At 39.3% G+C, this 12848-nt stretch overlaps 1 long non-coding RNA gene across 15 annotated transcripts in view; it reads left to right on the top strand.

The window, feature by feature from the left end:
• Positions 1–12848, top strand: part of LOC105234483 — an 82056-nt gene that overhangs the window by 8677 nt on the left and 60531 nt on the right. Inside the window, exons 3-4 of one of the 15 annotated variants that reach the window (XR_004627052.1) lie at positions 3732–3819; positions 4950–8980. The exons of 11 other annotated variants lie outside the window; for them this stretch is intronic. This is a non-coding gene — a long non-coding RNA (uncharacterized LOC105234483). 3 more of the 15 variants (XR_004627048.1, XR_004627049.1, XR_004627051.1) reach the window with 3 other exon arrangements.

The following is a 12848-nucleotide window of genomic DNA, read 5'->3' as shown; positions in this document are numbered from 1 at the left end:
ATAGACCGCAGGCTTCCTCTTATTTGGCTTTGGCCCCGTTTCCATTCTCCTCACCCCTGATAGTCCTCGACAAAAAATCTGGAATAACTTCAACCCTCTGTTCAGTCTTAGAGATACATTCCCATTCTATTTAGTGCCTCAAGAAGTCATCATGGTTAATGTCTGCACTTTAATGTTCCCTCCTGAGCTGTGGTTCATCCAGTGAAGCCATGCTTTAGTGGTAATTAGGAAAGAGGTGACCGACATGGGGATTATATTCATGGCTTAGTTTGTCTGGGAGATATATATTTTTTACCACTAATTTATATGACAAATCTGGGAGGCACTCTTGGCTAGCATAATTTATTTTACTGGGATGAGAGGTTGTGTTTTTCTCATTCTTCGGTTGGGCTTGCTGACCTGTATCAAGTCAGCGAAATCCCATAATATTGTTCAAGTATCCTTGTAGAATCTATGCTAAATACAGCAATTGAGTTCAAGGAGATACAGTCGGTGTCCTTTGACTATTCATATTGCAAAGCTGCCACAAACATGAAACAGTTTAACATAATACGATGGAACATGCTCACGTGTTGTAATGATTTTTTCACAGTTGCTACCTCGCTGAAGTTTTAGCAACTAGGCGCTGAGCGCCTCTCTCCTACCAGACCTGCTGAAATACACTAGAACTTCCTGGTTCTCACCCAATAATGGTGAGAACGTTCAGTGCCAGCTTCCCAAGTCTTAGGCTTGGTCCTCCAAATAAACATTTGGAGGAACATTTACCCTGGACTTCCCTCCTCCGTGATTGGTAGTTTGGTGCTTTGTTTCGATATTAGATTTCACCTGGCTAGAATGTGTTAAGTAACTTCCTTCTCTACAATGTACTTTAATTGAATCTCTTCTTCAGCTATCCCCTAAGAGGCCTCTCAATGACATGGAAAGACCATCTGGTCTTGTGACACATAGCTGCATGCATCTCTCCATCCCTCAGGAGAGCTGTACCCACAGTCCGAGCCCCTCCGTCTTTCCATAATGCCAGTTGGAGCAGATCTTAACAACTTAATCCTGCGTTTTTATAGGTCAATTAGCATTTATCTGAGTAATTAACAAGCCCAGTTCCCCACTGTGCTAACCTTCTCAAAATCATACAAAGCGGGACCTGTAAATCCTTAATCCCACTTCCCCACCCTGGCACGGAGCTCCGTGTCAAGCCACTCTGTGTGGGTTTATCCTTCAGAGTGCAATAGGAAAATCATTCTGGACTTCAAGAAGGAAATCTCAAGACAAGAAAGAGAGGGAGGCAGAGAGAGGTCATTGGTGCAACCACTAAAGAAAAACTTCAGGCTGCCAACTTCAGCTCTGCAGGGAAATGGGGACTAAAGCCAAGGACAGATTTCAACCCTATGTCAGCTGAAATCTAACATGCAATCACTCATTTGAACTACGACTTGAATTTGTTTCTATGTATTTGTGACTTTGAAAATGCAGTATCAGTCGTGGTGCTATTTCTCTTGGACTTGGGGCAAAAGGACTCGAGTGGAAGATTGCCCGTTACTACAGTAACATTTCAGGGAGGGAGGTGGGAAGGGGAGAACAATATGTTCCCACATTTGGAGACTTTCTCTCTCCCTTGTAACTGCTTTTTCTTATTTGTGTATGTAGGGATTTTGCAAATTAGCCATGAAAAAAAAAAGCCTATTTTTTACTCAGCCATCAACTCACACTTTGAAAAGAGGAAAAGGGCTTTTACTAACTTGACATCAGCTAATTTATTGTACTTTGTTTATTGGTAGATGACAGTACTTGTATATATGTCTTATCTCCATAGTAGATTGTAAGCTTGGGGAAAGGGGGTAGCTGTATAGTAGTTAAAGGACTATGGGAACAATGCCCATGAGTCCGTATGCAAATGAGAATTGGCATCACCTCCCTTCCCCTGGAAGGGGATGAGCGCTCATTCTCAAGGTGCTGCAGTTGCTCAACTGATTTTGGAACTTTGCGAGGGGGCAGTCTTCTAGATCTTTCCATGTATTGCCTTTACTTCAGATCTGGTTTACAAGTCACCCCAAAATCAGTTTGCATACTTTACAATCATCACACTCCATGTGGTATTTTTTAAAGAATTATTGAGGTATCCTTTACATGTAAGGAATTTTACCCACTTTAAGTGTACATTTCAATGATTTTTAGTAAAGTTACAGAGTTGTGCAGAAGTCACCACAATCCAATTTTAGGACATCTCCATCACCCATTTCTACCCTTAGCCCTGGCAACCCCTAATTTACTTTCTGTCTCTATAGATTTGCCTTTTCTGAATATTTCTTATAAATGGAAGCATACAGTATATGACTTTTGTGACTGGATTATTTCACTTAACATAATGCGTTTTTATTTGTTTTTAGAGGGGGGGAGGGGCAGAGGGAAAGCGAGGGAATCTTAAGCAGGCTCCACACCCAGTGCAGAGCCCGGTGCAGGGCCCGGTCTCATCACTCTGAGATCATGACTTGAGATGAAATTAAGACTTGGACGCTGAACAAACTGAGCCACCCAGGTGCCCCTAGCATAATGTTTTTAAGGCTCAACCATGTTGTGGCATGTATCAGTAGTTCATTCTTTTTTAAGGCAGAATAATTTTTCACTGTATGAATATACCTCGCCTGTCTCTTCATTCATCAGTGATGGATATTTGGGTAGTTTCCAGTTTCTTTTTTATCAAAAAATATTTCTCAATTTTATCTTGCCTCTACTCTTGATACTTTGCAACATTGAAAATATTCAAAAAACCGTATCACAGGATCCAAAGGTGATGCCCAAAGAAAAGATTTTTTGAAAAGTCTTTCTATAGATAATGCAGTTGGACCAAGAGTAATTGTTCTGAAGAAGATCATATTCATTTGATATATAAACTCAGGTGTATTGCTTATAAAATAGTTAACCTATTTTATAATCTATTTGTACGCCTAAATTATACCACTCCTGTGATTGACTACAGTTTAGCATAGTACTTTGCAGATAGTAGCTGCTTAATAAATATTTGCTGATTGATTTAAAAATACCCTCATTAGTTCCCCTTGGAAAGTAAAATATTGAAAGCTTTTATTTTTAACAGTGTTTTTTTCCATTTTGTGTAAACAACAAAAGCCCTCTGAGAGAATAAGACAAACTATCCGAAGATCCTCGGGTCATGATTATCTATTGGGCAGCCATATTGATCTTCCTTCAGCTCAAGGGGCAAGATGTAGGCTTGGAGAAGCAGAAAGCATTTTTGTTGGGCCAGCGGGAGCATTTGGTCAACCAATGCATCATGTCTCCATGAGAAACAGTCACAGGAGGCAAGCTTTCTCTTGGCAAGGGTCTCTCCTGCCCCTTGCTGGCACATTTTCTTAGAAGGTTGACTGGCCTGCATCCAACATTGGCTAACTTCCTCTCACTGGCTCTCTTGCACTCTGTTCCAGGCCTGTGTGGTCAGATTTGGGTTGTTAACTCAACAGCTTCCAACCACAAGGAAACTAGAACCACTTCGTGGTCCTGCTTGCTGACATTTTAGCTGTCTTATTGGCTCTGGGCAGCCACTAATTCATATATGCCTTTGGTCTATGGGCTCTGGGGTGGCACTTAATGAAAGCCCATCTGTAATTGGACAAATGAAGTGTGCCTGTCTGGGTTTTCCCAGCGCTCAAGAAAATAGTGCATTAGAAATGCAGTCTGAGTGTCTGCCCACGACATGTGTTCTGTGTACCTCTTCTCAGGTAGCATCACCAAGGGCAAGACCATGACACGGTCTTCAGCCAGGTTCTATCACCTCAGAAGTCAGCTCTTTTCCACGTTCATGTGGTCGTAAGTTGTTTCTGTTTTAATTTTCAAAGCACCTTCGTGCACCCAGGAACTCAGCCTAGGCTTTAGAACTTAACATAAAATGTATTTAAGTAATTGTAATTCTTTTCCACCACAAAATATTAAATTTCATTTTAGGAGATATCAATTAAAAATTCAATGCACTCAACATTTTGTTTCATTACTTGTTTATCTCCCTTTAAAAAATAAAAAACGATCTTATCAACTTCATTCTTACAATGTTGTGGTTGTCTCTACTTTTCCTTTATTTGAATTTTTGGCTCACTTACTACAGGGTACATCTATTTCTGTTGGCCCAGTGCCTTTCCCTTCTGGGAGGAGTGTTCACCTTCCTCCCAATAATGCTCTGCCCCACTCCTGCCGTCATGTGATCCAAGTAGAGATTTCCTTGTCTGACTCTGACCCAGGGGTGAACAGTGACCCCAATTGGCCAATCGGAGCCCTTTCCTGAAACTTTTCCAACTGGAACTTAAGGGGAAGAGGGTTCGTTGCTCTTTGATCAACATAGTCTCATATTTGCTTAAGCAACTCCCAGTTGGGTACTGTCACTTGCAATCAAAACCCTTGACTTACATACATACTCTTCCTATAATCTTGGCTGGTCTTTCTGGTCCTAGAACTTTATTACTGGCTTTTTAATTAGCAAATTAAAACAAAACACATGCCACGATACTTTTGGTTTGTTCTATTTCCCTTTTATAACCTAAGGATTTTTTTTAATGGCTCTAAGGTTAACAAGAGGGAAGAGATAAAGATAGGCACTTAGAACCCGCATCCCTATGGAAGAAACACTGCAGACAATTGAGTATTAGAAAAAATCCAAACAGCCTTTGGGAAAGGCGTGGTGGAAGTAAAGCTATCTGCAATTATTTGAAAAGCTGTTACGTGAAGAAAGAAGTAAGAGTTGTCATTTTGCAGGGGAATTAATTCTCATGGTTGGAATTAGCAGAGTCCAATTTCTGTTCTTTATAAAGAGAAAATGCTTTCTAATAACCAAAGTGTACCCCACCCAAACAAGCCTCCCTTCAAAAGTGAGATTCCCAGACACTTAGGATTTGTCATTTAAGGACTCCTGGGTGAGGGGGATTACCTCAGACTCTTTAATTTTTCAGAATCGGTGGTGTTGAAATGGAGACAGAGGTCAGGAACTTGGGAGAACATCTCATCTGCCTTCGATGAGAATCAGGCTTCATCTGAGATGGGAACAGATCCTTATCCTGCATCCTGCCATGTCTGAGTGACAGCTTGTCAACTTCCCTAACTTCATTCGTTAAAATTATTTAAGTGCTGGCTGGAGGATCTTGTCCTTCTGGATCTTAGTTTTCTCATATAGGCAAAATGGGGAGCTTGGACTAGCTTAGAAGTCTCCAGACCTTCCTGCTATAGAGATCATAGGGAGAGGGCCAAGAGGAAATCCCAAGGATAGAGAGTTAAGGAAGTGCAACCTCCAGTATTGTTATCAGAGTTAGGTTCTTGAACCCGAGCCAAGGCCAGACCCCACAATCAAAGACACAGAGGTTACAGATGAAGCTGAAGGGAGATACAGCAACACCAAAAAGTACTTAGCCGGTGTCCCTGTAGAGTGGGGAGACCCTGCTTATATAACGTTCCCGCTCTGGTTCCGCTCAGGTCCAATTTGCTAATGAGGGAAAGAAAAGAAGTGCTTCATCCTGGTTAGTTGGAAAAAGCCTTGTCCTGATTGGTTGATATTGGCAACTCAGGCAGCTCATTGGTGCTCTTTAGAGTGGGGGGTCTTCTGCTTTAAGTCCCGCTTGGAGAGGGGACGCATCCTGGTCTTGCTCTGTGAAGAGAAGCAGTTTAACCCCAGCAGCCTTCAGAAAGCACCCCAGGTGTGCAGTCTTTTTCTTTTGGGGTTTGTTCCCACCGACCCTCACTGTCCCAGTATTCCACGTGCTTTCTAGCTCTCTCTAGCCATTGGGATTGCCTCTGTACAGCTGGAGAACCGTACCTGCAGGACTGCTAACATGACTTTCGGGGCCCTGTGCAAAATGAAAATGCGGGTCTCCTTCTTCAAACTAACAAGAATTTCAAAACAGCAAAGATAGAGCATTAAACCAAGTGCGGAATCCTTCTAAGTGTGGGACCCTGTGTGACTGTATGGGTCCTACGTCCATGAAACCAGCCCTGAATACATAACACCCTGTATCAAATGGACAAACATAAAACCATAGATTTGGGGCTTTTTGTGTAGTTAATTTCAAAACTTTCATTTGGCTACAATAGAGGCTACTTCAATCAAAAAATCAATTTGAAGCTTCACTGATCATCTATATTCTAAAAAACTTTGTAATTCTCTAAGTAAACAATAGAAGAAACAAATAAATGCCCGACAAATTTCTCTGAATTCCCTAAAATTGGAGTGATTGTGGGTTTGGTTTATTACGACAATCTGGTTCCAAAGAGGCCTGCCAATTAAAGGGATTTGCCTGCATTGTTTAAACACACATTTTATCTCCGTTTGTCTTTGTTCAGAATCAAATGCATCCGTTTATCCTCTCTTCTGGGATTGGTGTCAATGAACCATTTTTCTTTTAGTCTTCAGTCAGCAACTACTTACCACATCTTAAGTACTTAACCTGCCCCGCACTGTGCTAAGTATTTTAAGTACCGGGCGCCAGTCCACAGCTGAGGATGACTGGTGGGGTGGGGTGAAGAGTCAACTAAAGGAAGGGAATATCAGGAGCCAAGACGTGAAGATCAATACCTTAGCTTGGTCACCCGTGACCTTGGCAAACCGTTGACTGCAGGGCTTTGGGGCAGCCTGAGCTGTTGGTCCTGTGCCTAGATGCTTCAAAGCTTTATTTAAAATGTCTGGATCCCCAGGAAGCCCCCTAAACCCAAGTTACCAGGAGATTTGGAAAAGACTGGGGTCGATGGGCTTCATTGTTTATAAAAGCAAGAGTGCTGGTAAAAGAAATAAAGCATTGAAAGCTTGGAATCCTGAGAAGCTCATGTCAACATTAACCAACTTTACTTTGCACACCAGGTAGAACATCAATCTGGCTGTAAATTAAAGCAAGGTGTGTTAGATGGGAACGTAGACACTGTACACTTGTATAGGTGCTGTTTCCTTCCTGGCAGGAGTAAATGTACCTGTAAGATGAAAAAAAAAATCTTAAGTTGGCTGGAGAATCCAGTGTGGCTGGAGTATAGGAGGTATGTGGGGGATAATGTGGGAGGTGAATATAGAAAGGAAGCTTGGAGCTAATAGTGTAGGGCCTGTGATACCAAAGGAGTTTGTCATTGATCCTGCGAACCAGAAGGAGTTTTCCAGCAGAGAAGTGGTAAGAGCTGCCCTTTAAGGAATTTGTTAGTCACACCTGGCACTAACCAGTGGTAGCAAGTATTATGTAATGGTTTACACAGTATTTAGGAAAAGTGGCTGCAAATAATGTACAGCAATGCCATTTCCCCAGAGTCTCTGCAATACGGTATATTGGGTCTTTCAATTCTCAGTGGTTCCCAATGCGTAGGTCTCGCATGTCATTCATTAAATTCATCCCCAAGGATCTTTCTTAATGCTCTTATAAAAAATACTTGAACAAATTATTTCCAGTTGTTCATTGCTAGTATATAGACATTCAATAGATTTTTTAAATGTTGAAATTATATCCTGTGACCTTGCTAAGTTCACTTATTTCTATTAAGTTTGGGGTTTTTTGGGGTAGATTTTTAGAATCATTTTCCATGTACACTATCCCGTTGTCTATGAAAAAGTACTTTTATGTCTTCCTTTATAATCTGTAAGTCTTCCATTTCTGTTTAACTTTTCTTGTCCACACCTTTTTCATGGCTAATACTAATAGAATTGTAAGAACAGCCATCCTTGCTAGTTTCCAGTCAGGAGGAAGCCTTCAGTCCTTTACCATTAAGTATGATGTTAGCCATGGCTTTTTATAGATGCCCATCATCAGATTGAAGATGTTCCCTTCTTCTTCTAGTTTCCTGAGAGTTTTAGTTGGATTTTGTCAATTTTTTCTGCTGCATCTATTGAGCTAATCTTATGATTTTCTCCTTTATTCTTCTAATGTGGTAAACTACCTTTATTTCTATTATTGAACCAACTTTGCATTCCTATAGACAACATAGTTAGTCATGATGTATAATCCTTCTGTATTGCTGGATTCAGTGTGCTAACGTTTTATTCCATGTTTTTTTTTTCTCTTATGTCTATGAAGGTTACTTATTTGTCATTTCTTTTCGTTGTAATGTCTTTTTCTTATTTTGATATCAGAGCACTTCTGGGCTCAAAATGAAATGGAAAGTGTACAAAATGCCTATTATTTCTTGTTTAAATGTTTAGATCACTTGATGTTGTCTTATAATGGAATACAAAGGCTCTGTTTGGTTTATTTTTTTTTTTTTCACTCTTTTTTTCTGTTTGTGACCCCCCACCTTCAGCCTCTGCTTCCTGTATCTTGCCTTTTTCCTTCTTATGCTACAGTTTGGAAATAACTCCCATGCAGAAAGCTGTAGATAGGGAGCCCACCTAATGTATTTTTCATCTTTAAAGGATCACATCCCTCCTATTTCTGTTGTCTAAAGCCTGAAAAATGTTGCTTCATGTATTTTATTCAGTTTTATCATTGTTTACAATATAAAAATGAAGTTGATATCTGTACCGCATCATGGTCAAAACCACAGGTCCACTATTACTGTGTTTTTTAAAGCTTGCCATTTACTGAGCATTTGTGTGGGAGGATAAGCATTTTACATGCACTTTCTCATGTAACCATCACACAGCTCTCTGTGGCATATATTATAGTGTTATAGATGGCTAAATGAGACTTGAAGAGATTAAGCCAGTTTTCTAAGGTCATAGGCTTTTTAGGTGGTATATTCAAAATTTGAATTTATCTCTACAAGATTAAAAACCCAAGCTCTTAACTATTATGTAATTGTGTCATCTTATAAAGATAAAATTGATTTACATTTGAAAACCACTAAGACCCATGATTGATTGAATCAGACATGAGAATCAGACATGATTCAATAAATCAGTAAAGCAGACCTATTTAAATTTCTAGTAAAGCATATTTCTAGAGCTGTGGAGTAGTTGGCGAGTCATTTGCCTGTTTGATTTCACCCAATTTCCCATTTTTTCTCTTTGCTGTTCACTATTGCAAAAGAAACCACCTCTTGCCAGGTTTCCTTCCCCTCTGGATTCAAGAAATAATAAAGAAACTTCTTCAGAATGAAAGCAAGTGACCCCAAGCAGTAATTCAAATCCATGCAGTAAAAACAAAGAGCATGAGTAAAGATAATTATGTAATTTTAAAAGACAATATAAATGCCTCTGTGTTCTTTCTTCTCTTAACTGATTTAAAAAGCAATTGTACAAACTGGTATGTATAAAATTGTATGGTTGGGCCTATAGCATATGGAAATACAATATATATGACAGTAATAGCACAGAGGACGTGGGTGGGAGCAAAGCTGTATTACACTAATAAAATGACACCAACTGGTATCCTGATGCACAGAAACAAATCAAGAAGACCAGAAATAGGAGATAAGGCTAATATAACAAACTATGAATATATAATTGATCTCTTTTACTAGCTTTTTGAATAAACATAAGATTATATAAAGTAACAATAAAGTAATAATTATAACAATGTATTGTTGGGTTTGTAACATAGATGCAATATTATAACAATAATAGCCAAAAAGGAGGACAAAGGAATCGTCATACCGGAATAAGTTTTTTCACTGGAATTAAGTTAATAAAGTAAGTTCCAGTAAGTTATGATGTCTATGGTAATCCATGGAGCAACTACCAAAAAAATAACTCAAAGGAATATAATAAAAAAATTAATGAAACCAAAATGTTAAATAGAATATATTTACTGAATGCAGTAAAAGAACAGTGGAACAAAAAGATATGAGCCATATAGAGGACAAAAAGTAAAATAGCAAATGCAATCCAACTATGTCAATAATAATACTAAAGATGAATAGATTTTAAAAATCCAATAAAATGGCAGAGATGGTCAGACTGGATTAATAAAACAATATGCAACTAGATGCATCTACAGGACAGATACTTGAGATTCAAAGATACAAATAGGTTGAAAGTAAAAGATGAAAAAATACATATCATTCAGACAGAAACCATAAAAAAGCTGGAGTGGCTATAGTAATATTGGGCGGAATAAAATTAAAAGAAAAAAAGTGTTACTAGAGATAAAGAGGAATATTTTATAATGGTAAAAGCATCAAGCATGAAGATATAATAATTATAATCATACATGCACCTGAGAACAGATCCTCAAAATACATGAACCAAAAACCGAAGAATTAAAAGGAAAAATAAATGATTTAATAAGAAGAGTTGGAGACTTCACCACCCACTTCTGTAACAGATAGAACAACTAGTCAGAAGGTCAATGAGAAAATAGAAGACTTGAACAATCCTATCAACCAAACGACCCTAACAGACATTCATAAAACAGTCTACCCAGAAGAGCAGAAGGCACATTCTTCTCAAAATACATGAAACATACTCCAGAAAAGCCTATATGTGAAGCCATAAAATGAGACTCAATAAATTTAAAAGTATTGAAATAATAATCACATGGTATACATTATCTGACCACAATGGAATGGAGTTAGAAATCAATAATAAGCGGGGCGCCTGGGTGGCACAGTGGTTAAGCGTCTGCCTTNACCAAACGACCCTAACAGACATTCATAAAACAGTCTACCCAGAAGAGCAGAAGGCACATTCTTCTCAAAATACATGAAACATACTCCAGAAAAGCCTATATGTGAAGCCATAAAATGAGACTCAATAAATTTAAAAGTATTGAAATAATAATCACATGGTGTACATTATCTGACCACAATGGAATGGAGTTAGAAATCAATAATAAGCGGGGCGCCTGGGTGGCACAGCGGTTAAGCGTCTGCCTTCGGCTCAGGGCGTGGTCCCGGCGTTCTGGGATCAAGCCCCACATCAGGCTCCTCCGCTATGAGCCTGCTTCTTCATCTCCCACTCCCCCCTGCTTGTGTTCCCTCTCTCGCTGGCTGTCTCTATCTCTGTCGAATAAATAAATAAAATCTTAAAAAAAAAAAAAAAAGAAATCAATAATAAGGAAATTTGGGAGACTCACAAATATGTAGAAATCAAACTATGCACTCCAAGTAACTAATGGCTCAAAGAAGAGATCAAAAGCGAAATTAGAAAACGCTTTGGGATGAATGAAAACAAAAGCACAATATTCCAAAACTTAGAGGATGCAGTTAAAGCAGTGCTTAGAAGAAAATTTATAGCTGTAAATACCTGTGCAGATTCAACACAAACCCTATCATACTTCTAACTAGCTTCTTTGCAGTAACTGAGAGGCGCAACCTGTAATTCATATGCAAATGCATATGATAAACAAGGAATTACCCATTGGGTGGAACATTACAGTAAAAGAAGCACAGGGTTCTCAAGATACATAACAAGGGCAGGACCATGCTAGCTCCAAAGTGTTTACCCAAAGAGGAAATCTGCAGATCTCACTGGCATTGTCTCAAAGCCAACTTACCCTCTTGCTTAGTCCCTCCCTGGGTGAGAAGCACATGGGGCCAGTCAGGCTGTTTTTAAATATAGCCCAGCTCCCCAAAGTCACACTCTCACCCAAGTTCAGTGTGAAAGGAAATGGAGAATGGACCCTCTCCCACAATGCTCTTAGAATTTAAACAGGTAGGAGCACCTGTGTGGCTCAGTCAGTGAAGCTTCTGACTCTTTATCTCAGCTCAGTTCTTGATCTCACGGTTGTGAGATTGAGCCCCAGGTCAGTCTCTAAGCTCAGTACAGAGTCTGGTAAAGTTTCTCTCACCCTTTCGCATAAACAAATCTTTTTTTTTTTTTTAAGATTTTATTATTTATTCAACAGAGATAGAGACAGCCAGCGAGAGAGGGAACACAAGCAGGGGGAGAAGGAGAGGAAGAAGCAGGCTCATAGCAGAGGAGCCTGACATGGGGCTCGATCCCATAACGCCGGGATCATGCCCTGAGCCGAAGGCAGACGCTTAACCGCTGTGCCACCCAGGCGCCCCTCGCATAAACAAATCTTAAAAAAATAATAATAATAAAAGTTATATCAGTTATTTAATATATAGGGTACAACTAGTATAACAAAGATTCAAATATGTGGCATGAATTTCTATTTCTATCCCAATGGTCTGAACCTAATTTCAGGGCATACTAAGGAAGAGTAGAAAATGTAATCTTCAGTTGGACACTCAAGGGCCCACCTTAAATGGCTATTACCAAAGAAACCATGGGAGAATGGATTCTGGAGGGACAAGGTCAGTGTCCACACTCCTGTTAGTGGATCTAGTTGTTAGAAAGTTCTATGATCATTGAACTGAACCCGGTTTCCTCACATCACCCGTTGGTCCTAATCTGCCTCTGAAGTCAAGCATAAATGGATCTCATTTTCTACATGACGGCCTTGCACATATATCGAAGACAACTGTAATTTCTCCCTAAGACATTTCTAGCCTAACATTCTCAATTTCCTTCTTTATTACTCATATGGCATGTTTTTCAAATTCTCATGACCTTGTCCAATGTATTCTGTACACTCTGTCATGGAACTCATTATGTAACATGAATAAAATAGGACTACCATCTTTCCTGTTCTGGAGAGTATATTTCAATTAATATAGCCTTAGACTGTGTTTTAACAACTTAATTCTACTGACGTGGAGTTTGAGATCAGTGAAAGAACACAATTCTCTTTATCTCAGATCTAAGTCAAGTTAGGCCCCATCTTATAGTCATGCAATTGATTTTATGAACTTTAATTACTACTGGTATATTTATTATTATTTTTAACCTAAAGTTCTATGATGTCAATAGGATTTCATCTCCTAATCTATTATTACTTATAACTTTCAGGATAGATTTTTTAAAAAAAATTTAAGCAGGGGCGCCTGGGTGGCACAGCGGTTAAGCGTCTGCCTTCAGCTCAGGGCGTGATCCCGGCGTTATG

Source organism: Ailuropoda melanoleuca, chromosome 8 (assembly GCF_002007445.2).
Source record: "Ailuropoda melanoleuca isolate Jingjing chromosome 8, ASM200744v2, whole genome shotgun sequence".
Taxonomy (NCBI): domain Eukaryota; kingdom Metazoa; phylum Chordata; class Mammalia; order Carnivora; family Ursidae; genus Ailuropoda; species Ailuropoda melanoleuca.
The sequence above is the reverse complement of the archived record's forward strand: the minus strand, read 5'-3'. Positions and strand labels throughout refer to the sequence as shown.